At 38.7% G+C, this 27,934-nt stretch overlaps 1 protein-coding gene across 16 annotated transcripts in view; it reads right to left on the bottom strand.

The window, feature by feature from the left end:
- Positions 1-8,847: 8,847 nt before the first annotated feature.
- The window catches only part of LOC136858565 (tRNA N(3)-methylcytidine methyltransferase METTL6), a 97,868-nt gene continuing 78,781 nt past the window's right edge, over positions 8,848-27,934 (bottom strand). For 13 of the 16 annotated variants that reach the window (XM_068225606.1, XM_068225612.1, XM_068225607.1 and 10 more), the window contains 2 exons: positions 20,219-20,459; positions 8,848-9,016 (listed from right to left, as the gene is read on the bottom strand). The gene's annotated coding sequence lies outside the window, so the exon portion shown is untranslated. The remainder of the gene's footprint in view (positions 9,017-20,218; positions 20,460-27,934) is intronic. The other 3 variants (XM_068225609.1, XM_068225616.1, XM_068225618.1) reach the window with 1 other exon arrangement.

The raw sequence follows: 27,934 nt of genomic DNA, 5'->3' as shown, positions 1-27,934 counted from the left end.
AACCAGAGCATTCCTCATGCCACCACTGATCACAATTACAACACTTCATCCATTCCTCGGCAAAATTTTCACCACAGCCAGCGCAATAAGTTTCTTCTTCCTCTCTCGATGTAATTCGCTTTTCATTACCCTCTGCTGTTCCCGATGTTGACTGTTGAGAACTTGCTGGTTTATTGGTGCTACTTTGCTTTGAATATTTCAGAGTTCTTTTTGTTTTTATCCGACTCTTTTCCGTTGCTGCTGTTAATTTTGTCTCGAGCTGTTTCTTGTAGGGGGAATCAGAAAGAATTTCAGACCTTACACCTAAATCTCTTCTTTTCTGTGTCGACTCGTCCACTCGTTTGGGCAGGGGGTATAAAGGCCGCATACTGACCTGCTCTGTGAATTCTGAGTTTTGACGAGCAGGAACTGTAGGTGGTGTTGTCTGAGTTTGAACAGAAATCCTATTTAGTGAGCTACGTGGTGGAGAATTCGACTGATGAGCTGCAGTCCCGGGCTGTTTTGGCGTAACATTTTGTGACGAAGTCTCACTGTCTCTCATTGTCTCGAGCTGTTTCTTGTAGGGGGAATCAGAAAGAATTTCAGACCTTACACCTAAATCTCTTCTTTTCTGTGTCGACTCGTCCGCTCGTTTGGGCAGGGGGTATAAAGGCCGCATACTGACCTGCTCTGTGAATTCTGAGTTTTGACGAGCAGGAACTGTAGGTGGTGTTGTCTGAGTTTAAACAGAAATCCTATTTAGTGAGCTACGTGGTGGAGAATTAGACTGATGAGGTGCAGTCCCGGGCTGTTTTGGCGTAACATTTTGTGACGAAGTCTCACTTTCTCCCGAGGTCACACACTGTGCTGGAATCTCTGTCACTGTGGCTGGATGGTAATCAATGTCTGTAAAAATATCTGGGTTGTAGGGGAAAATTCCAGTGCAAGCAAAAGATTTCTCAGCCAGAGGAACTGTTGCAACTTTACTGTAGGCTCTTCTGAAGAGACTGGTTATGACAGTCTTGCGTATAGGTGTCCCAGGATTGGCTACCATGTGTTTGTCTACTTCATCTGCATAAGCAGATTTTAAGGGCCCAAAGAAACACCTGTCCAAAGGTTGAAGCTTATGAGTGGTGTGTGGAGAAATCGAAAGCTGTGTTATATTGTTCTTTCTACAGAATTCCACTGCTTGTAGTGAGCAATGAGAACTGTGGTTGTCGAGGATCAAAAGCATCGGGTCGTCATTTGACGCCTTAACATGTTGGAAATGTGGAAGCCAGTTATTAGCAAAGAGATCAGCATCTATATATCCTGTATCTGACATTAGGGTGAGTGAAAGAGGTAGTGCTTCAATCGTTTCCTTCCCTAAACAAGGCGAGCGTCAAAGAGTACGCACGACAAGCGTGTAAGAGTTCGCGCGTACTCTTGGGCTGCCAACCAGTGCGCACTCTTGGCCACTTTGCAACAGTTTTAAATAATCATCGCTAGATCGCACCACTTGTCAGACAAGCAGACAGCATGCGTACGATCAGCGAGGCTATAGAGTGCACTACTTCATGATGGACTGAAATTACCCCTGGTATGTGTTAAAAATTAATGCTAGTTAAGTAAGGAACCAAGAAAAAAGTTTGTTAGAATGTACTAATATGATATTTACCTGTAGAAATCAAACCACTCGAGGTGAAACCACAAACGTTTGGGATACAGTCACGATCGCTGATAACTTCACTGCACGACCGCCAAAACAGAACTGCAGTGCTCCCAACTACACGAAAACAACTGTGCGTACTCTTAGACGCTGCGAACTCTTAGCCCCCTTTACCCTAGGGTGAAATCAAAATTCTCAGCATGTTTGTTTATGAATTTTCATTCAAATTGTCATCACCAAGGCAACCCTGTAATTGTCTAATAAATGTAAAAGCATTATTCATATTTCACTTAAAACTCATTTAAAAGCATTTCTTCACATAAAAACCTTGGAATCCCTACCCAATATTCAATGTCAAACTTCTCTTCTAACACTATGGTACTGTTTAACTGATCCGGTTTATCCTAGAGAGTAATGGTCGTGAGGTCAGTCACTGACACCCACCATAGGTGCTGACCAGTGTGACAATGAACTTTGGCATGTAACTGATAAAGCATCTTCAATATGAAATGAATAAACCTGGTCTTAGGAAAATATAGTTCCATTAAACCTTTCCCACGGACTATCTTTGACTCACAGTCACGCGAAACCTAGAGTAATAATTTGCTTGTCAGGTGTACTTGTGGAGTACCTTCAATAAATAATTTATTCTATAAAAACCACTTAAGATAACTGTTCCAAATTTTACAAGGGTAAATACACTATACACTAGAACCTCGATAATTCAAAATCCCGCCTAATTCAAAGAAGGTCTCGTTCCCGGAAACATGAGATACAGTTTTGCATGTTATTTAAAATATTTAATTCGAAATACGGATAATTTGTAATTCAAAGTACAATGTCGGCCCCATTACCGAAATTTAGACTTAATTCGAAACAGCCTTTACATTTTAAAACAGTAGTATGTTACAGAGTAATTTCAACTCTAAATTTATCCGCGTCATAATAGAATACGTGTTCCGGAACGTGGAGTGGTACCGTAGCTTTCCGCATTTACACTCACTTCGGTGGATCTACAGTGCGCTTCATGATTTCTAAGTTGAATGAAATCGGAATTCTTTTGTACTCAAACTTTTAAGGAACGCCGTAATATCACGCAACGGGCAGTGTGCGGGAAAACAGAATCCGCGAACACTGGTGATGCCGACAGTTGACGAAAAAAAACGCGGCTCATATAATAAATTTGTAGGCACCGAACAATATTGTCATTGCTGATGAAACGGCATTACTTTATTTGAATGCGAGCCCAAACGATCATATGGTTTTAAAGGAGAAAGTGCCAGCCGGTGAATCGTACAAGTGTGAGGGATGGGGGTCATTGTAGTGCATTGCAATGCACATGGAAGCGAGAAACTTTATCCCCTCGTTATAGGAAAGATCGATAAGCCACCATGTTATGGGCGTCGGGCACTTTCCATGCCAGTACAAAGCATCTAAAAATGCAAACAGTACAGAAATCTAAAAAATAACGCATTTGCACAGGGGAATCAGCGTAATTTATCCTCGTCTTTGAATTGTGTGATATTTTTCTTTCGTTGCGTGAGGTTATGTTTGTAAGTTATTTATCCAAGTGCATTATTTGAACATTATAAATGCACCTTGTTGGATACATGTTGGAAATAGTTTTTTCCCATGGCATTTGAAAGGTTTAAACCGTGAATCGAGGTGATTGCATGTATTAATGAGTCTTAGAATACTTTGTAACGCGGCAAGTGTTTACATTTCTGAAGTACAAGAGAAGTGCCATGGCGGGAAATCGTACAAGGATAGTCGTAGGAAAGTTCGACCGTAAGGACATCGGGCACTTTCTGTGTAAATACAAGGCATCTAAAATGCTTACAGTATAGTAATTTAATGAATAAAGTACTTGCACATGGGATCCAGCATAGATTTCTCGTCTTTGAATCGTGCTTTTTTTCTTTCTTTCGTTGCGAGAGGTTTTACCAGTGAGATATCCAAGTGCATTATTTGAATACTGTAAATGCACCTCCTTGGATACATTTTGGAAATAGTTCTTTTTTCATGGCATTTGAAAGGTATAAACTGTGAATCAAGGTTAACTGCATGCAGTAATGGGCCTGAGAATATTTTGTAATGCAGCGAGGGTTGGTACTTCTGAATTGCGAATTGGCGGTTAATTCGAAATCACGTAATTCGAAGTCCGTTTTTTTGGTCCCAATGACGTTGAATTAATGAGGTTTTACTGTACTTATTCTAAAATATGAGGATCACCTAATTACATACAGGAATCCCCCAATTCGGAATGATACATCGAGAAGCATCCGGCATGGTGCAAGTAAAATTGCTTGTTCTTGAAGTCAGTTTGAACTGCACAACCTGATGGGGCTCTTATTTTCTTGGCAATGCAAAGAAAGCAGTTCTTCATTTTCGAGATCCGTCGAAAGAAGATATTTGGATAGCAAATCTTAGAGTCTCCCAGACATACAAATTATAAACTATTTTTCACTGATTGGGATTGTAAGATAAATTTACATTAATTAAAATATTATATAATTACTAGGGCTCGGATGTTCAGGAAGTCATTTATTTTTCTTTGTCCATATTTTCTTGCCTGATTGGATTTTGGTGCAAATCAGGCGATTGTCGTCACAATTAAGTGATTTCTATTGGTCATATAAATGCATATTTTGGCTAACAAAACTGCTTCTCGGTATCACATCTGCAGTTAATACAAGTGGAATACTCTGCCTCTTCTATCAAGATTGCGCAGGAATTGTTTTCCAACAGTTGTCAAGTCTGGCATACATTAAGTCGAACTTTGGAATTATATCGAGCGCAATTACACGTTTAGAAGCTGTACTAGCTTGGAAATTCATGCAAATATTTAAATTGTTAGAAGTGTTGAACTTTGAGTACAACAATTACATGGAATATCTGGCGACAGTGAAAACGGACTTCAAAACGTGCTTAATCGAAATAACGGTTCTTGCTGTGCATGCAAGATAAATGATGATGATAGAGGAGAAGGTACCAGTACAGTTTAAGATAACTGCATACTCGACAGCAGTGATCTAACATTATTTAAATATGCACCAATAACGTCTTGTGACGTACAAAGGAGCCTCTTGTTACAAGAATGTGTTAAGTGATAATCGGAGGTCTTTCAGCCTGATGCTCTGAAGATGAATCTTGTCATACACTGCAGTTCCACCCGCGGAGAAGAACAAAAAAGGTATGTGAGTTTGCACTATTTTACCTGCTGCCCTACCATAATGTATTGAAAGACGCCTACTTAATTCATTTCGTGGTGTTCAGTTTAAACTAACACATTTAAGTAATATTAATGGAATCTGGGCTTGAACGTTCCAAAATATTTTTTTTAAATGGAATGATTGCTAGTTTTCTTATATTTCAAACCACCACATGTTTTGACTTAAAATGTTGTGTGATCTGATAATCTTAGCAAAATTAGTGCTTTATAAGTATGTATTCACAAATGTTTGATAAGTGAATCAAGGACAATTGACTGAATAACCGCTAATAACTTATATTCGGAAAATTCATATGAAAGTAGGACTCAAGAATTTAGTTAATAAATATGAATCGAAGGGATTGCCGTTTCAATTTAAAATTTATTTTAAAATGGACATATTCAGATTAATCACTTTCGGGTCAAATCATGTGATTTTTACGTCATATTTCGTCACTTTTGGGGTCATATTTGCTTGCTTATTTGGGCTATTTTTAGGTCTTAAACATCCGAGCCCCAAAGTCTGAAACAGAATTAATTGCAGGATTGACACTGATATATTTTGTCCAAGTAGGCTTAATATTTTAACAGGAGATTGCATCTGAATGAGCATTTCGTATCCTGTGCAATATACTGTATTTTGACATCCCTCAGGTTCATCTTCTGTCCTAACAGCTTCCTACACCATTTTTATTATATATCTACATATTCAAACTCACTACCACTGCGTTTGTCAACATATTAATCTCATTTGTAACGAATATCCTCTTCAGTCAACTGATTATGTGCAACCATGTTGCTGCAATCTGTTTTTTTTTTTTTTTTTTTTGTTAGGGGCTTTACGTCGCACCGACACAGAGAGGTCTTATGGCGACGATGGGATAGAAAAGGCCTAGGAGTTGGAAGGAAGCGGCCGTGGCCTTAATTAAGGTACAGCCCCAGCATTTGCCTGGTGTGAAAATGGGAAACCACGGAAAACCATTCTCAGGGCTGCCGATAGTGGGATTCGAACCTACTATCTCCCGGATGCAAGCTCACAGCCGCGCGCCTCTACACGCACGGCCAACTCGCCCGGTGCTGCAATCTGTTGACATTCAGTCAGCTGTCTGATCCATCTAAGAAAACTTAGTTAAAAAAAACAACAACACTATTTTAGTATTCGGTGCATGTCAGTTGCATCTAGTAAGCATAGGGAATTCACTGGTTCCAAGAAGTTACAGCAAAACCTCAATTCGAAGTCGTTGGGACTCAAAAATTGGACTTTGAATTACGCGATTTTGAATTAACCGCCAATTCGTATTTCAGAAATGCCAAACCTTGCCACGTTACAAATTATTCTAAGGCCCGTTCTACATGCAGTTAACCTTGATTCACAGTTTAAACCTTTCAAATGCCATGGGAAAAACTATTTCCGAAATGTATCGAACAAGGTGCATTTACAATGTTCAAATAATGCACTTGGATAAATCACTTACAAACATAACCTCACGCAACGAAAGAAATAACACAACACGATTCAAAGACGAGGATAAATTTGCTGGTTCCCCTGTGCAAATGCATTATTTCTTGGATTACTCTACCATTTGCATTTTTAGATGCCTTGTACATGCACGGAACGTGCCTGACGCCCTTAAAACATTTGTGGCTTATCGAACTTTCCTATGACGAGGCGAGGAATTATCTCGCTTCCGTGTGCACTGCAACACAGTATATACGAGGGCTATTTTTTTTTTTCAAGGTCCGATTGGTCACGAAATGAAACAGCAGTACAAATTTGACACTTTTCTATTAGTAACACACTGATACATCACAGCTATTTTTCAACATAGTCGCCTTGCAGAACGAGACATTTGTCGTAGCGTGGTACCAACTTATCAATGCCCTCTTGATAGAACGTCGCCGCCTGCGCCTGTAACCATCTTTGTACGCCGGTCTGCAGCGCCTCGTCGGTGTCAAAACGCTGTCCTCCTAGCCAGCGTTTCATGTGAGCAAAGAGGTGAAAATCTGATGGAGCCAGGTCCGGACTGTATGCTGGGTGATCGAAAACATCCCACTGGAAACGCTGCAGGAGGTTCGTGGTGGCAGCTGCAGTGTGCGGCTGAGCATTGTCATGGAGGAGGACAATGTCTGATGACAACATCCCTCTCCGCTTATTCTGAATTGCCCGTCGTAGACGTTGAATAGTCGCACAGTATGCGGCTGCAGTGATGGTGGAACCACGTTCCATGAATTCCACCAACAGAACTCCTTTCCGGTCCCAGAACACAGTAGCCATACACTTTCTGTTGGAGAGTGTTCGCTTGAATTTCTTTGGCTTACTCGGGGAGTGCGAATGCATCCACTGTTTGGATTGCTCTTTTGTTTCTTCCGTTTCAAAATGAACCCATGTCTCGTCCCCTGTGACAATTTTGTTCAAAAAAATCCGGTCCTTCATCATGGTAGCGCTGGAGAAACGCTAAAGCGGCGCCCATTCGCTGTGTTTTGTGACGGTCAGACAGCATCTTCGGAACCCATCTCTCACAAAGTTTGCGGTACTGAAGTGTCTCACTCACAATTGTGTAGAGAGCTGACCTGGAAATTTCAGAAAACGAAGCACTCAACACAGAAATTTTGAACCGACGATTTTCTCGAATTGCCTGATCCACAAGCTGAACAATATCATCGGTTGACACACGCTTCCTTCCCTGGCCGCCTGCATCATGGAAGTCTGTACGCCCTGCTGTAAAGTTCCTGCACCATTGTCGCACTTTGCTGTCGCTCATGCACGTTTCACCATACACACGACTTATTCGGCGATGAATTTCGGCTGCATTGCACCCCTCAGCCTGGAGAAATCGAATTACACCGCGCACTTCACACTTGGCGGGCGAAGCGATCGTTGTAGCCATGTTTACGAGCGCGCTGCACGCTCACTACTGACGGGACTGAGGTGAGGCGTACAACGGTCATTTCAGTAACGTTGCGGAACACATCTGCGCAACGGTCCATCATATATTCGCGGGCGTTTGACTGTCGCGACCGATCGGACTTTGGAAAAAAAAATAGCACTCGTACAATGACCCTCACCCTTGTACGGTTTTCCAGCTGGCACTTTCTCCTTCAAAACCATAAGACCGTTTGGGCTCGGCATTAAAAGAACGCAATGCAGTTTCATCGGCAATGACAATACTGTTCGGTGCCTACGAATTGATTATATGAGCCACGCTTTTTCGTCAACTGTCAGCATCGCCAGTGTTCGCGGATTCTGTTTCTCCGCTCACTGCCTGCTGCGTGATATTACGGTGTTCCTTAAAATGTTGAATACAAAAAAATTCAGATTTCACTCGAACTTAGTAATTATGAAGCACACTGCAGACACAGCAAAGTGCGCGAAAGTGCAGAAAGCCACCCCTGCACGTTCCGGAAGACACGTTATGATACGGATAAATTTTGAATTTAAATTACTCTGTAATTTTACTATTGTTTTAAAATGTAAAGACAGTTTTGAATTAAAAGTCTGAATTTCGGTAATGGGGCCGATATTGTACTTCGAATTACGAATTATCAGTATTTAGAATTAAACAATTCAAATAACATGCAAAACCGTATCTCGTGTTTCCGGGAACGAGAGCTTCTTCGAATTAGGAAGGATTTTGAATTAACCAATTTCGAATTATCGAGGTTCTATTGTATATGTTTAGCAGACAGATGACCGAGGAAGTCTGACTGAAAGTTGAGTACGCCCTACTATGCACCCCGTGGGAGACAATGTGCGACTCCAGTACGCTTTACTACACAACCCACGGGAAAGAGTTAAAAATGCTCAAATTATGAAAGTCTCTCGCACACCATGCCATCAATTATGTACCTTTCGTTATACATCACCTGTTGAGAGCTAAAGGTATTGCTGAAAACTATGAAACTTCCACCAAAAATACAAATACAATGCAGTTATCTCTCCAGTTGCAACTTATCTCTGAATGAACGTTTTTTTGATATAGTACTAGACGGCAATTGCACAAAATACATGTTTAATTATACTAAATCCTTTATTAATCAGTTATGCTATACATTTCTGACACCACTTGCACTGAGGGTATGTTTCCTTTTTACATGAGGCTTGAAAACCCATGTTACCAACATAAAGTTTTCAAATATGAAAGTCCAATTCTGCAGATTTCTTCCGTTGATCTATACTCCTAAAAAGAAAAAAAAACATTCTTGAAATGGGAACAATATTTACAAATCTGACCTGAAACAAAAGAAAGTACATTATTACTTCACTTTATACTAATGAAACAAAAATAACATTTGAGGGCGATGGATCAGCACAGACAAATTCCACATTTAGAACATTCCTTAACCCTAAAGTAGATATAACTAAAGTTGGCGTCTGACAGGTAAGGTTGGAGTGAGGAGCACTGCATGTGCCATTTCACGATGTTGCCACATTCAGACCCTACCCACTGATGCTGGGGTATATGCAGGTGAAATTTATCAGATGCCTATTTATGAGGCACAGTCTGATAACTGCATACGGGAGATAAAACTACACAATGGAATTAACGCCCGCCTAGAAAATCCAAATGGAAATTCTAAATTCCCTTGCTAGGCGGGCATTAATTCCATTGTGTAGTTTTATCTCCCATATGCAGTTATCAGACTGTGCCTCATAAATAGGCTTCTGATAAATTTCACCTGCATACACCCCAGCATCAGTGGGTAGGGTCTGACACATCCCACTCTGACGAGTCTAGTGTCAGACCTAAGATGAAATGCTGGTTAATAGAGCAAACGCCTGAAAAGCCGTACATCTAATTTTCTGATCTGATTTTTGATGCTCTATTGGTGGAAAATTATCTAATCCATTCTCTTACCCCTCGCTTCCGGCTCACTTGTTCCCTCCTTGATTTGACTGCTGTGACATGAACTGGTCTTTCTTCACATTCTTCTTTTCCACTGTAATGGGAGTGATCGCAAATGGGACAAATTTTGCTGCGACTGTGACTGACTTGGTCTCATGCTGCGTTATTTTTAACAGGGACAGGCCTGATAAGCTCAGAGAGTAGAGCGCTGGCCTTCTGATCCCAACTTGGCAGATTTGATCCTGGCCCAGTCCGATGGTATTTGAAAGTGCTACAGAACGTAAAATCAATAACATTATTATTCTTTAACAGGGGTGGTACCTATAGCCTGACAAATCCTTCAACATACCCTTTGTCCTATACTTTGTCTCTGTACACCTTATTGGCATAAGTACAGGACGTAAAACAAATAAGAAAAAGTGTGTTCAAGGGGAAAAGGGTGCGCTGGAAGGAAGTGTTCTCTTTTCCACACCACCCAGCGGTAGAGTACTTGGCGCGTTTCATCGTACTCGAAATATAAATTAAAATACGATTGTACGTACGTAAATAGTATTTAAAATACAATTAGAAAACTAACTTAGAAACAGAAATAGAATGCCACTCACACCGAAACGCTTGCGACAATATCGAACTCGCAAGTGAAGCGAGAGGTTTGGCAACTCCCAGCAATTAAATTGAAATAATAAATATGGTAGTTCAACCTATTCAATACAAGTAAGTAAGAGATGTAGAGATTACATTCTTATTTAATTAAAAGTGGAAATGGTACCGGTTTCGACCCCAGTCTGGGTCATCATAAGCCGATTATAACTCTAAAAACAATGCATTAGTAAGAAAGAAGTTAACTGTCAAGTCCACACAATATCAGATATAAAAATGACGGGGGTAGGCACTGTAAAATTCAGACGAAGTGGAATGTAAGTCACTTAAAAGAAGTAATGTGTAATCTTCCGAGCATCAGCACGGCACACGCAAAGTTTGGCACTGTCTCACAATGTTCACGAAAAGCAGAGAACAGTTAAATGAGCCAGACTGCATACACCGTCAGGCACAAAGTCACAACACAATCCAAATATGAAGATCTAAAGTCATGAAGAAGCCGAAGACGAGCAGCTCAACCAAAGTAACTTGCAAGCTCCGGAAGATCGGCGCGGTGTTTCCAACGTCAAGTGCTGTAGTTTCATACGCTGACGGAGATTGAAGGATAGATTAATGATCAAGTATTTGCTTAGTTTACGAAAATGTACCGATATATACACACACACACACACACACACACACACACACACACACACACACACACACACACACACACACACTTATATGATTCAATATAATTGAATACGTAATTATTATGATCTTGAAGATTTTTAGAACAGTTGACGTGAAAAAACAATAGTGAATAGAAAAAAAATGGTAAAAAGCGCAATGCTGGAAACAAATGAAAACGTGTATGCACAGTGCGCTATTTCTTGAATAAAAAAAAAATTCAGGTCATGATTGAAGTAGTCAAAGTTGGTGGACGCAAGGCATGAGTTTAAATTTGAAAGTGAGGTCCCTAAATGATGGTGGCAATGAATTTTTTTTTTATGGGTGAAAAGAAAAATAGGATAAATTAATAAAGAAAGAAGATTAGTGGATAAGAAAAAGATTAAAAGGGTTTAAAGGTGGTGAGAAAGGATAAGATAGGGATGAAGACGGGGTAGTTTAGGGTGGGTTAGGAGGGTGGGTTACTGGAGGTACAAAATGTGGGTAGGAACTTTGTAAGGCATGGAAAATTGAATTAAAGTTTTGAAATTTAGAATTTTTGAGAAGAAGAATTAGGAAGTCAAATAGGATGTTGGGTTTTTCAGAAATGTTGTTTAAGTTGAAATTGGGGTTGAAGTATTGGTCAAGGTGAATAAAACAATTTTCAGTAGTGTTTAAGAGGTGGCCTTTGTTAATGATTTTAAGTATTTTCATGTCTTTTTCAATATTGGTGGAATTGTGCTTGGAGTCATGTATGTGTTGTCCTATGGTGGAGAATCTGTTGTATTTAATGGCGTTGATATGCTCGGAGTATCTGATGTTGAAGTTGCGGTCAGTTTGACCGATGTACGAGGAGCTGCAGTTGTTACATTTGAATCTTATCTTTAAATGCACAAGCTAACCAAGCTAAACAAAAAGCCTTCTCTTACATGGGCCTTAAGATCAAGATCGCTAAATTAGGAAAAGATATAGACTTCCTAAAACAATGCATTTCCTATAATCTTACCCCCAAATTTCTTCGATGTTGCATCAGGAAAATCCATTCTTTTCCTCACATATTAAAAACCCAAAGAATAACTAACAAAATTTGGTTAAGAAACGAAATTTGTTTCTTACACAAGAAAAAATCGTATTTAAACAACAGATTATATGAAACACATCTAGAAATTGCTAATCTTCTCCCGAGTGCTCAATGGAACCTCTTCCTAGCTCAAGTTGACAAATTATTTCATGAACTGTCAATTAAGCAACAAACCCTTGAGAAAAAACTCAACATTCTTAAGAACAATTCCTCACATAATTATCAGTTTAAGAAAATTATCACACCCTCCAAAACCATTGAACAATTCCATCCTCCTATAGTCAATTTATCTAAAACAACTCAGTGATGATGAAAACTTAATTCTTTCGAAGGGCCTCAAATACAATTGGCCCAACCTCAACACTTTCAATATAGCCACCAATTTAATCATTGAATCTGAAATAGTCATTAACAAAATGCCAACAGAAGAACAAGATGAAATCAGATATGAAGTAAAAAGAAAACTTGAAAATATCTTCATCAATAATAACAAAAACACTTCTCCTAAAAACTATAATATTATTAATAATAATTTTAATAAATTATAGGCAATAAACTCATTTTAGATCTTAAAAAGAAAATCAATGACAATAACCTCATTATCACCAAATCTGATAAAGGCAACACCACCGTCATAATGGAAAAAACTGACTACATAGCTAAAACTAAACATTTCTTCAATGACTCTTCTTTTTCTATAGTAAAAAAAGACCCAACCAATAAAATCCAATGCCTACTCAAACCAACCTTAAAAAACACTTCCTTTCTCCTCACTGATCAAGAAAAAACTAAATTAATTAACATGAACCCAGGCCTACCCACTGCCAAAGCCCTCCCAAAAATTCATAAAACTAACATTCCCATCCGTCCAATAATCAATATTACAGACGCAGTCCCTTATACAATACTTCTAAATTCATCCAACATTTTTACTAAAAAACTTTCGATTTTTATCCAACGAATCTATCAAATACACTTCTGAATTAATAGACAAATTAAAGAACTTTGACATCCAACCAAACTTTTCTCTCCATTCTTTTGACATCGTAAACATGTACCCTAGTATTCCAATTTCCAAACTATTCCCCATAATAAACAACAACTTAAACAAATTCAGTAATCTGAGTAAACCAGAAGAAAATTCACGTCAATCTTAACATTTGTTCTCAACAATAATCATTTTACCTTTGACAACACCATTTATCAACAAGATGGTTTAGCTATGGGTTCACCAGCTTTAGGCATTGTAGCTGAAATTTACCTTGACTTCTTAGAAAACACAAAAATTAATAATAATAATAATAATAATAATTTCTCTAACATCCTCTTTTGGGCCAGATATGTTGATGACACATTAGTAATTTTAAACGAAGAATCAACCAACGCAGCCTCTACACTTCTTCTCAACAACATTGATTCTAACATTAAATTCACCCTCGAATCAGAACACAACAAAACTCTTAATTTTCCAGACTTAACCATTACTAGACATCCTTCTTCTTTATCTTGCAAAATTTTCAGAAAACCAATCCAAACGGCAACCACAATACGACAAGATTCTTCGCACCCTCAAGCACATAAACATGCTACTTATAACAGCCTAATTTTCCGTGCCTTCAACACCCCTATGTCTTAAAAAGATTTAAATAATGAATTAAACACCATCCGTAACATCGCTAAATTCAATGGCTATAACAACTCCTTCATAAACTGTATCATCAACAAATTCAAACACCGTCCTAAAACTACTTTATCTAAAGACAAAACCAAACCCACTGCATTTTCCACTTTCACTTTCACTCAATAAGCTTATAAAATAACTAATGTTCTTAAACATAACATAAAAATTTCCTTTACAACCAATAACAGAAATTTTGATATATTACACAACTCTAAATCACTAAATAAATCTAGTGCTTTTTCAAAATCTGGAGTATACAGATTCAAATGTAACAACTGCAGCTACTCGTACATTGGACAAACTGGCCGCAACTTCAACATCAGATACTCCGAACATATCAACGCCATTAAATACAACAGATTCTCCACCATAGGACAACACATACATGACTCCAAGCACAATTTCACCAATATTGAAAAAGACATGAAAATACTTAAAATCATTAACGAAGGCCCCCTCTTAAACACTACTGAAAATTGTTTTATTCACCTTGACCAATACTTCAACCCCAATTTCAACTTAAACAACATTTCTGAAAAACCCAACATCCTATTTGACTTCCTAATGCTTCTTCTCAAAAATTCTAAATTTCAAAACCTGAATTCAGTTTTCCATGCCTTACAAAGTTCCTACCCACATTTTGTACCTCCAGTAACCCATCCTAAACTACCCCTCCCCTTCATCCCTATCTTATCCTTTCTCACCACCTTTCAACTTTAAACCATTTTAATCTTTTCTTATCCACTAATCTTCTTTCTTTATTACTTTATCCTATTTTTCTTTTCACCCATAAAAAAAAACATTGCCACCATCATTTAGGGCCCTCACTTTCAAATTTAAACTCGTGCCTTGCGCCCGCCAACTTTGACTACTTCAATCACGACCTGATTTTTTTTATATTCAAGAAATAGCGCACTGTCCATAAACGTTTTCATTTGTTTCCGGTATTGCGCTTTTTACCATTTTTTTCAATTCACTATTGTTTTTTCACGTCAACCGTTCTAAAAATCTTCAAGATCATAATTACGTATTCAATTACATTGTATCCTATTATAAGTGTGTGTGTGTGTGTGTATATATATATATATATATATAGGTACATTTTCGTGAACTAAGCAAATACTTCATCATTAATCTATCCTTCAATCTCCATCAGCGTGTGAAACTACAGCACTTGACGTTGTAAACACCGCACCGATCTTCTGGAGCTTGCAAGTTACTTTGGTTGAGCTGCTCGTCTTCGGCTTCTTCATGACTTTAGATCTTCATATTTGGATTGTGTTGTGACTTTGTGCCTGACGGTGTATGCAGTCTGGCTCATTTAACTGTTCTCTGCTTTTCGTGAACATTGTGAGACAGTGCCAAACTTTGCGTGTGCCGTGCTGATGCTCGGAAGATTACACATTACTTCTTTTAAGTGACTTACATTCCACTTCGTTTGAATTTTACAGTGCCTACCCCCGTCATTTTTATATCTGATATTGTGTGGACTTGACCGTTAACTTCTTTCTTACTTATGCATTGTTTTTTGAGTTATAATCGGCTGATGATGACCCAGACTGGGGTCGAAACCGGTACCATTTCCACTTTTAATTAAATAAGAATGTAATCTCTACATCTGTTATTTACTTGTATTGAATAGGTTGAACTATCATATTTATTATTTCAATTTAATTGTGATACTTTTCAATACGGAACAATGAAATTTTTATCTTTAAACTCCCAGCAAGACGAGCTGCCCATAAATTGTATCTCCATGGCAACCATAGTCGCCCCACCCTTGTTTCCATGGCAACCATCCTGCCGCTCCCTTTATCCCGCCCCGGCAGGCAGTAAACGGACCTCCCTCTAAGAAATGCCAAACGCCAACTTTCGTTGTTACCAGTATAGTACTCCTGCAGAATTTTACCTCAAGTGCTGAGGGTAAAGTTACTGCGTTACAGACATAAAAAAATTGTAGCCACACATAAGCCATAATATATATGTATTGTATACCATTTCAAAGCTTAGAAGTAGAACTAAATGTTGATCCAAGAGACAAAAAGATTAAATTAATAATAATGGGTAATACTGTGAAAAATGCATAAAGTTTTACTAATTACAAAAATTTTTTTAAATCCTGGCCTAGAAGTAGCTGAAATAATTGGTTGATGCGAAAATATTACTTATGTAATTTGTGCACTATAAGCTTACGATGGAGATCCACAACATTAATTTTAAGCCATTAGTTCCCTTTTGAAAAAATAAAAGATTTACCCAAACATTTTTCAGAAAAACCACAATGGTGGAATAAAGTCTTCACACTCTCCTCTTTTTGGTGTTGTGATCCAAGTCCTTGTAACAGTTCACACATACAGCAACATCACATCCAAAGCAGCCATAGTTGGACCTTTTCACTTTTTTATTTCCACGAGAATTGCATACAACACACCTACGTTGACGATTATTGAGAAGTTTCTCTATAGTGTGAGAGGTGTTGCCAGAAGCTGGCATGTTTTGAACTTCTTCAGCACCACAGAGAGATTCCACAATGTTCACAATAACGTCATACCTTGATATTAGTTTATCTTCATCTGTATTCTGTGTATATAGAATATAGGCATTGAGGATGGCATTGTCAACAATATGAAAAAAAAAGTTTGTACCAATTCCTATGGCTAACTCGTTCAGCTGACACATTATCAATTTTTTGATCAGACACATCAATGCCCCTCATCCCCTTCGTATACTCTGTCACTACAACTGGCATAACAATTTCCCTCCCCTTTGAAGATCTAAGTTTCACCTTGTGGTTGATAGCTGGGCATGCAGTGGAGAGAACTGATAATTTTTTCTGAGTTATTTTCTCTCTCCATGCAGTGAACAGCAAAGGGCCACTTCTTTTGTATACAGTTTGTTCAGGCTCTAATTTGAAAGAGTTTATTCCTGGAGGGAATTTTTCCCATTACTGCGAACAGTACCGGTAAAAAGTGTGTTCTTTCCCAAAGAGCTAATGTCAAGTCAACAGAACTATACCAGTTGTCTACAACAATATGGTACTCCTTCCCAAATATATTTCCAATACTGTTCAGTAAACTGAAAACTGCATCATACCCCAATCCTTTACCACTTGGTGCAGAACCTCCAGACTTTACAGGTGAATAAAGACTGAACTGCATTGTATATGAGGAAACGGGTTCACACACCTTGAAAAGTTTAATTCCCCACTGGTGGTGATGTTTGTTTGGCAGATACTGAATCAGATGAGTTCTGTTTTTAGTACCAACTAATGTCTCATCAATACCGAGTGTTTTCCCTGGAACATAGTGATTTTTAAAACAAGAATTGAAGTGGTCAATTGCTGGCCGAACCTTGAAGAGGGAATCATAGTCCGGGACACCTGGTTTCTTGCTGCATGTGTTGTCCACGATATGGAAAAATCTGTTCATTAGTAAGAAAGTATCCCTTTCTAAAGAAGGGTGTGTCTTGACTAGGGTGCTGAGTTGACCAGTAACTTGACAGGTTCTTTTTCTTCATAAGACCCATATTTATGACCAGGCCAATAAAACATTTTAAATCCGCCATCTCTATACCACCATCTGGCCATAGACGAAATCGACTGTGCTTCTGTAGAACATCTAACCTATGGATGTATTGTCTGGCATAACGATTAGTCTCTTGCACTAATAATCTCCAGAACCCAAAGTTAAAAAACAGAAAGAAGTACAAGATTGGGGCTGCATTACGGGGAGGCATACTTCTGCATCCGGGGTGGTGAACAGTAAATGACACTTTTTCCAGGGAATTCACTTTCTGGAATTTCCACATCACACCAATTCACACTCACGCCTTGAAAACTTACATTACCAGTCACCTGAAAACCTGTTGTAGAACCTGGAAGCTCATCAACATACACGTCACTAGATTTTGGGACACCTGTGAAAATCTACCCGATGCACTCACAATTTCATTTTCAGTTTCGTCATCTGATGAACTCTCCACATTATCCTCCATGCAATAATCATCTTCACTATCCGTATCATCATAAATAAGTCTTTCAATTCCATTATCGTCAACAAACAGACACCATGTTGCTTAACTGATAACTTCAAGTGTAAAGATAAAATAGTGTCTGCCTTCCAAACAAATTATATTTGTGACTCACAAATAGTTTCAAAAGAAAGATAAACCTTCCAACTAGCAGGTAAACATACTACTCCTGCCATCTCTTGAGATTCTTACAAACTACAACGATTTTCGCAACCGTCTGTCAGACAAGACGATCGCAGTTGAGAAACAGTTACAACGTCTGTCAGACAGACGGTCCGCAGTTCTTGGGTTAAGCAAAAAACATTAATTGCTAGGTGAAGTGGAACAATGTTATATTTCTATTTCCTCATTAACGACTAGCACGATTTTCGAGTCCACACTGGAATTCCGATGGTGTCTCATTTACACAGCAAGCGTGATATTTGGCGACAGATGAGCGAACTCCAGACAGCCACGTATTAAGTTACTGATTGTGGGTAGTATGGCTTGACATTTTGAGTTGCCGGACATTGATGATTAATGTGAGAACTACACTCTCACCCGAGACTAAATTTTGACTAAAATGGATTTCATACTAACTACATCATTCCATCAGTGAAGATCATGTTTTTGGTCAGAAAGATGTTGGAAATGTGTAATACATAATACAGTAATCTATTCTAATTAAATTTAAATCATCTGTAGTAATCTAATGTCATACTGATCATCATCATGTTTCCAGCTGTTGGCCAGGTCTGCTTGGAACTTAACCCTCTCCATCTTCTCTTATCTTCCCACCACTTCTCCCTTGTCACTTGCCCAGGGCTCTCCTCTTTACACACTCTTCCACTCCTTTTATCCACCTGTCTCTGTGTCTTTTTCCTGTCATCTCCATTTCATGCAGCCTCCTCGCTAGCCCTTCGTCTGTCATACTCATGTGTACATGTGTGTCTAGATGCCTCTATCCTGATCTGTAGTGGCTCTTCTTTTACTACAGTCAAACGTTGACATCTCAAACCTCCATTACTCGAATTTTCAGTGTCTTGAAGTAACTTGAATTTCCCGGCCATTTGTGCTATTCTTCACACGTATATTTCTCTACTACTAGAAATTTGGTTACACGAACTTCTCTATTTCTCGAAGCAAACATTTTCTCCCTAGAAGCAAAAATTACTCTTACTCAAATTTTGTGCAGCATTAACTGTGGAATACAGCATTTGTGGTTTGTGAGAACAGTTAACAAGTAAAGGAATGTTTACAGTGATGCTGGGAGCTAATATGACGGGAACCGAAAAACTAAAACTTCTAATGACTGGAAAATCAGCGAAGCCTCGCTGTTTCTCGGTTGTGAATTGTGAACAAGGGAAACCACGGAAAACCTTCAGGGCTGCCGACAGTGGGATTTGAACCCACTATCTCCCGGATGCAGGACAAAGAATGAATGGATGGGTGGATATGAAGTTAAAACAATCAGTGGATCCGACCTGCAATGCCCCACATTCCCAGAAACTAGCATAAATGATAGTATTACTGACTGCTTCTAAAGCACAATACTGAATCAATGATGCTTGTAGTCCAGGTCATCGGCCCCTCAGAATGGTACTTATCGCTAGGGAAGTAGAACCATTCTATTTGTCATGTTGCGGTACTAATCAAAAGTAGCGTAGACTCGCGGTATTCCACACATTATGGTACTATTCAGATGTAACACAGACCTATGGCGTTTCACACATTGCGGCGCTATTTACAAGCAACGCAAACCTATGGTGTTCCTCACAGAAGTGGACTAACCACAGGGATATCACAAATAGGTATAATAATAATAATAATAATATTTATAGATCCACCTGTTCAATGCAATACAATCCACTATTTCATGTGGTTAAAATTTATACATAATACATAAAAGTCAAAGGGCTAACCACAGGGACTCACACTATCCCGTGGTGTTCCTCACTTAGTGAGTACGAAGCATTGGCAAAGCAGAACAATGGTGTCGCTCATATAGGGGTACAAATCACATGTATTGTAAAATGCATCCTGAGCCACACACTGTCACTACTAATCACAAACCTATTTTGTACCTAACATAGTAGTTCAACGCGCAAGTAAAAGCAACCCATGGTGTTCCCTGCGTGATGGTACTAATTACAAGTAGTCTCATGGTTCTAATATCATCCCTTGGTTACCCCTTTTAATCGCCTCTTACGACAGGCAGGGGATACTGTGGGTGTATTCTTCGTCAGCGTCCCCCACCCTCAGGGGCTTGTGTGTGTGCTCCGCGATAGGTAATTTATTTCCCTCAAGTCCGTCGGAAAGGCGGTTAGGAACCCCCTATCCGCCACCTGGGACGCGCCACGTGGGAGAATCAGCTTTCCCCCTTGCTACACCAGCGTAGTAGGTTCATGGGATGATTAGAGATATCGAGGTTCCACTGTATATCTCTTACCTTCCCATTTCTCATCTGATCTATTCATGTCACTCCTAACCTGCTTCTCAGAAATTTCATTTCACTCACCTGTATCCTAGTCATGGCTCTCTGGCTTATTTCACATGTTTCTGCTGCACAGGTCAGAAAAGGTATATAGTATGTCCTGTATATCAATTCTGCTCCTCTGAAAGACATCCTTACTCCAAACCAGACTTTTGATACACTTGAGAAACGCTCCTGCTTGTCTTCCACGCTGAATTTTTTCCTTATAATTTCTTCCACTGTCCTCTACGATAGTCTACCTCCCAGGTACTTGCATACCTGCCAACTGAACAAAACCAAAAATCAGGAGATACAATTGGTCAAAACTGCTTACTCTACATGTCTTGCGCAATACAGGAGTACGATGGTACATATGACACTTATCTCAAAACCTGACTTGTTACACGAGGCTACAAGGCTAAAAACTACACATCTCTATTCCCTCACAGAAAGTAGGTGAGTGAGATGATAGGTCTCTGATAATCCTTCTGAAAATAGCATGAATTTGTGCTCCACGTGCGTCAATCAGTCATGCACTTAGAAGCCATTACTCAGCAAATGCATAGATTAATATACTGCATCACGTACCATGCTATTTTTATCAAGTAATAAAAATTTGCCAGAATTGTCTCCAAATGGCTCCTAAAATCTCTAGAAAAGTGACAAGTCGCTATTTTAGAAATTCTGTCACTAAATTACTAAAAAAAACTCCAAATCTAGTGACCAGTCTCTAGAATAGACTAGACTGATGAACGAACACAGCACATGAGAACAAGAGACTGACAATCGATATATGCATAGCGGTGTACAGGTTTCAATAAACATCGCACATTTGTGAGCATTTCTCGTATTAATAAATGTAGATATTTCATTTGAAAATGACCAATGGGCGAAGGACTTCCGGCCACTGGAGTACAAAGCTGAAATGGCAGGATTTGAAAACAAATGTTTGAAGTTCACCAAAAAATAAACCAAAATTGGGAGGTGGAAAAACTGTTGAAAATTAGGAGCCTCGTGAGTAAATCATGAGAGTTGACTAGTATGTACTTTAAAAACTCCACCTTTACTGTTCCCCTCAAAGCATTATCCCTCTCGTAAGTCTCTTCTTTCTAGTTGTGATCACTATCTCGCTCTTTTTGGCATTAAATTTCATTCCATGTTGTTCCCACTAACTGTTCCTGGATATCCTCTTCCTTTTCTCCCCACACCAAAGTCATCTGCAAACATCATCACTTTCATTTTTCCTTCTCCAATTTCCTTACCATGTATAGAATAAAAAGAGCACAGGTGACAGCACTTCGTTTCAATCTACTCTTTTGCTCAAACCAGTCTGTTCTCTCTCCTCCTACTTTCACACAACTGACACTCCCAATGTACATCTCCCTCACTTTCTATTGTCTGCTTCTAGACACCTTTTTCCTCTAAGGCTTATAATTATTTCTGCATGAATGATCATACACCTTCTCAAAGTCCAAGAAGGCCATCAGCAGATCTTTACCCCACTCATAATGATGCTCTGAGAATATAAGGTCTAATGTGGACCGATCTGATCTGAAGCCATATTGCTCGTAACTTCTCTTCTACCCTCTTTCTAGTTTTATTCTCCAGAATCTTCTCATTTGCAGTGAGATATCAATGCGACTCCCTTATATTTCTTAAAATCTTTCCTACTCCCCTTTTGGAAGACAGGTATAAAACATTTGATAAACCTGGTTTCCCTGCTCCTGCTGCCTTCACCATCTGAATACTTCATCTTAACCTGGGTCTTTCCCTCCTTTCATCTCCAGTGTTTTCTATCATTAACAAACATAAATTTCACCCCAAGACCACACTTAAAAAAGAACCACCTAAACATGACTTTTTCCATCTTCACTTATGTCAATGGAATTCACAAGATCACCAATGTTTTAAAGAAAAAAAGGTATGAAAATAGCCTTTAAAACCAACAACAACACACAAATCTTACATAACACATCACATATTAATAAAATAAATAGGTACACAAAATCAGGCGTCTACAGGATTAAATGTAATACATGCTCTAATATTTCTTCAACATTAGATATTTAGAACATTTCAATGCAGTCAGATACAACAAATTTTCAGCTATCGGCCAACATATGGTCGACTATAACCACAAATTCACGAATATTGAAACAGACATGGACATTCTCAAAATAGCTAAGAAAGGACCTCTACTCAATATAATAGAGAACTTTTACATTCATTTAGATCAATACTTTAATGCCAACTATAACCTTAACGAAATAACTGAGAAACCCAATATTTTATTTGACCTTTTCATTACTTATTACAGAAAAAACAAATCGGTCGTTCAAAATTCTTTAAGTCAATTAAGGGTCCCCCGACAATACAAACACCATCACTTCCTCTCCCGTCCACCCCGCCTTGATCCTTTCCCATCCCTCCCACCCTCCACCACTTACATCATTCTTCACCTACCCCTTTCTTGCTGATCTACTCCGCGCTAGGCTCACTCCGTAAGTTGCATTCAATACAGCAAGTTTGTTCCACGCAGCGCAAGGTGAGTCATCGTTTATATTTTCCGGTGCCTCACTTGTTCTCTATCCGATTACCCGCGTTAATACTATCTTATTTCCCCAGGTTCACTGGGGTCCCGATTGAACTGAGACTACTTATGTTTAACACAGAAAGCCTTTAATTCCACCATAGAACAGGTTCAACTTTGTCAATTTTTAATCTGGTGCTAGTCTCATCGGATAATTCTTCCCTCTACGCAAAAGTGGAACTTACATCTACAACTTTCCAGAAGCATATACGTAGTTACATATGTCAATCGTGCAACACAGGAGTAACTGCCAACCAAAGACTATCTCATCAAGAGCTTTTACGTGACTTCACAAGATTTTACTTGTTATTGTGAAAACTTCTGTTACTTTTATCATTATTCGCAAATACAGTTTTTTCACTTTTATCTGTCATTCCACCACCATCCCATCCTTCTAGATCCTCTCTCATTTCTCGATACTATTTTTATCACTATGTCTTTTACTGTTGTAATTTGGCTAGGCTGATGATGGTCCACAGTGGACCGAAACTAGTACCTTTTAACGTCATTGTAATGTTTTTGTAAAAACATCAAATGAATTTTTTAGTATTGAGAAGGTGGAATATTAAAATTTTGTATTTACTTTAAGCATAGTCTCAACTCAATACGGAACCTAACAATGAAGTTTATTACTTTTAAATTCACAACTCATTCGATTTGTCTGTCGCTCACTCTCTCTCTCCCCTCCTCTGACTAGCTACGTCATTCACTTCGTCCTTTACTCCCAGTCCCATCCTACCTGTCAACTGTGTTATTACACCATGAAAAATATATAGCCTACGAAGACACTGACAATCCGACAGAATGGGAACACAGCAGACATGCAAATAAAATGCGTGACTTGTGAATCTGAAAGTAAAACGTGCGCTGATCCACAGCCGAAAGAGGATCTTCCTTGCAGGAGCGTTCATCTCATACAGAACACTTAATTAAACAAAACTGCACTTGTGGAATAGACTAATTAAGTAATAAATCAAAATGAATGGACTTCATATCATTTTTAAAGACCTGAAGCTGGAATCGTCTCTCCTATATAGAGTGCTTTAAGTACGACGATTTAGCTCTTCCACTAGCTTCTCCGCCATCTGTTTCACATCACCACGAAATTCGGAGTCATTGGGAAATCTGCAACACCATCTTATCAATGACCGAATGAGGAGTATAACTTTTGACGCAGTGACCAGTCTTTCACTGCTCATTTTCTCAGCACAATCTTTGAAAACTTTAAACACTTCGCAGGCTTGTGTTATGCTTGCAATGTCGTCTGCAGAAGCGGTTGTATTGACAATGGATGGGTGAACTTCAATTAAAAATGAGAGCTACTTGTTAGTGACAGCTCACTATATAAAAGGTGGTGGTGGTGATTATTGTTTTAAGAGGAAGTACAACTAGGCAACCATCCTCTATTAAAACTAGTCGGAGAGGAAAAACTGAAGGGATCCGACACTTCGAAAAATGAAGGTATCGGCCAAAGGAAGACAAAGGCCACGAAGGGCGTGAAAATGAAGAACTCCCTAGGCTTCAGGTGCTCTAATAATGTCGGGGTCAGAAAAGAACACGAGTTGACCAAGGGAGGTCGGACAGGGTGGATGAAAGTTAGGAGCCTGGCACAAGTAAGTGGAAGCAATGTCAGAACTCAGCTAAGGGCCCCGTAGTCGCCAGTCCATGCTACAAAGTTCAGAGACCCTGGGGCCCCTTCTAGTCGCCTCTTACGACAGGCAGGGGGATACCGTGGGTGTTATTATACTGCCCCCGCCCACAGGAGGATAACTATATGAAAGATTCATCAGGGTAGATAAATAGATATTTATGGCAGTGGTAGTCATATTCATTCTATTTAGGATTGTATTTTAAGAGGAAAAAAATATTATGATATGATGAATAACGTTGGTAACCCTGGTGTTTTCTGCAAGAGTACAGCAAAAACAGGTATCACGTGGCAGATAAAGGCACTGTTGAGTGCATTATGCGAATAAGATGACCCTAGATTAAATCCGTTCACAGTAAAGTGTGTGAATGAGTGAAGTAGTTCATAGGACTACTGATATTTGAATTACATGCTACTGTATACATTTCCATCCCCCATTAGACATCCGGACGTCTAATACAATAACAACTTGTGAATTGTCTAATGGCTGGAAACAAATCATGTACTAGCTGATGATGGCCGTTAAAGAGCCGAAACCGGTACTAGTTTAATCTATTTAAAATAAATTGTGTATTGATTGGTGGAAAAACACATTTCTTATCTACACTTTGTATCTGTCAATACGGAAAATGAAATTTATAAATAATAATACAGTATACCGGTGACCAAATTACATTGAAAAAAAAAAAAAAAGGAATTTTGCCATTGTTGGATGATTTTGTATCTAATGTGCTTTACAATGAAACTATGTAAAGTTTTTCAAGGGACTGCAAAAAAAATCTTAAGCACGAAACTTCTAAAAAAGGGTAATGCCCAAAACCTTATTCCGTACTTTGAAATACATGTGAAACACATAGCCAACAGATTTCCTTGTTTGTGAACATTTCCGAAATAGGCAGAGGCCGATATATAAGAGGTGCTGAAAGAAAGTCACAATATAAAAATTTGATTATCATGACATGTATTTTTACAGATAAAGTCAAATAATTGAACATAGCGTATTATAAATATATTTGATAAGAGAAGGGAACGTATTATATAAAACCTTGCACAAGAAATAAGAAATACCAAGAACATTAAAACAGTAGATGGTAACTGTACATTATGTAAATTCTGTACAGCATTAGGTATTATTTACATTTTCAAGCACAAAAGTCTAGGCTCCTACTTGGAAGAGAAATTGTCCAGGGTTGACTGTTTTTCAGGTTTTTACTGCTTTCATGAAGCATAAACCTCTTCATATTCCACATTGCCTCTTGTGTGTTCTGAGGCACTGTAACGGATTTAGGATATGTATTGTAATGTACTTAGACACTTATCAATTTACCTTTGGATCAAAACTAATTATCACGATTATTTCAGCTCATCGTAATTGGACTGGAAGTATTTCATGCTGCAAGCTTATATTTGCACGGTCCGCCACAGTAGCGCTAGCGTTCAGTAGGCATGCTGTCGAGATTGTACTGACACCTAGCAACAACCATGGAAGTGAATTCAACCTTTTCTCCATGCACGAACGACAGTGGGCGTTTTTTTTTTTTTTTTTTTTTTTTTTTTTTTAGTGATACAGGACAGAGCTACTTCTGCTATTGCTGGTGGATTTTAACTTGTATTAAGTGAGAAAGAAGAAAACATGAAGATTTTATTTGATCCTGGGTGATCATGTCATCGAGGGGCGATGACCTTATCGCCATTCCATTCCTTTTTCTACTATTTTAAAAATAATCTGTAAGTAAGCAACCAGTTCTTGTTTACCCAGGAGATCAAACAATGTGAGGAGCAAATCGGGTAATTCCAGGTTACCGAGTGGATTACATAAATTCGTCCCGCTTAAGTGAACTGCTTAAATCTATAATATTCTACTATCCAGTTCATTTTAGTGCACAAGAAATTGAATTTAGCTTATAATAAGACCGTAATCTTCATCATTTTAAATTGTGAATTAACTACCAATTTGTTGGGGCTTTTATGTAACTATTTGTAGAGTAATGGTAGGTGTTAAATTTTTAAAATCTGAATCTCCCCATCAGGGAAGTGATTATGAGCCGAAAATTGTTTCTTATGACTAATTCTGCTGTGTATTTATCCTTTCTGGGTGGGTAGCCATTTTGTTTGGGTTCGTCATGTGACCCAGTCGCCATGGTTGCACTATTTACATGTGGGTGGTCATTGCCGTATTATTTTGACATTTGCCGTCTCTGTTCTTTGTTATGTGATCACAGCTGACGTGCGCCATGAGAGAGATTGTTGGATTTTGCTCTTGGGAAATGCATCTCCATTTCTCCGTATGCTTGGCGGTTGTAAACTACTGATATTTAATTCTGGATTATATTTGACTTGGAGACTAATTGTACCTGTTGGTCACATTTACATTTGATTTAATTACCCTTTTCATAAAGTTTGTTCATGTTGAACTTGTGTTCTGCAGATTTCACATGCTACTGATCTTGTCCTACAGTCAAAGTGGTTCTTAAGAAACGGTATTGTGTGAAAACCCGGTTTTGGGTTAAGTGTTCAATTAAGAACGCTGTTCTTTCGTTCATTTCTTTAAGGCTGTATTTCCTAATTCAACCTCACTGAGGATGTCTCCAGGGAACTGGTTTGTGAGCTCAGATTGTATTTCTTTTTCATTTTCTTTCCCTGATTTTAATTTTAATGAACTTGAAAGTTCTATGATTAATTTGATTCCTTTTTAATTTTTGCCTAACTGAATTTTAACTTGATCTTTTTATCACAATTAATTAATTTTCTGTCATTAAAATTATGTGTAACTTGAACATGAATGATAATTTTAGTCAGTAAGTATTATTTCTCGTTATATGTACTCGACCTCTGTAAGCCTAGCGGTTTCCATGCCTTGCTACGATCTTCTCTTGGGAAAATCTTGGTAAGTGCTTTACTTAATTTAATATCCCTGATCGTGCAACTACTGTCGTGTAATACCTCACTTGTAAGTTCGCGACAGCACACTGGCTGAACGTTCTATAAACCGCCTCAGTTTTACAAGGTAGATGCTTGCCTCACAGCAAGATGGTCTTGGGGTATTCTCTTCCTCAACCTCCTCCTTTTCTTCTTCTTCTTCGTCAATCTCATCTCCTGCTTGAATTTCCTTGCAGATCTGATCGATAATCGGCTCCTTTCAAGTGATTACCATATCATCAATGGCAGTGAAGTCGTTGAAACTACTGATAATCTCCATCTTCCCTTGTATAGTTTTCCAGCACCCAGGCTCTTCATCACCAACTTCCATAACAATGCTGTTGGTATCACCACTGAAGCCTGCTTTCTTGAAGCAATTTGCTATTATTACAGGCTACACTGAATCCCATGATGAGGTAATGAAATGCATTGTGTCCAAAAGATTGCTTGTAGATGGATTTGCCTGCTTCCATGCGTAGCAGCATACGGCGCAGAACTGATTTTCTGTACCTCTGCTTCAATACCTTAATGACTCCTTGGTCCATGGGGCTGTAGTACCAAAGTAGTATTCAGTGGAAAAAATTCTACCTTGATGTTCCTTAAA

The sequence above is a fragment of the Anabrus simplex genome, chromosome 1, assembly GCF_040414725.1.
Source record: "Anabrus simplex isolate iqAnaSimp1 chromosome 1, ASM4041472v1, whole genome shotgun sequence".
NCBI classification, from domain to species: Eukaryota; Metazoa; Arthropoda; class Insecta; order Orthoptera; family Tettigoniidae; genus Anabrus; species Anabrus simplex.
The sequence above is the reverse complement of the archived record's forward strand: the minus strand, read 5'-3'. Positions and strand labels throughout refer to the sequence as shown.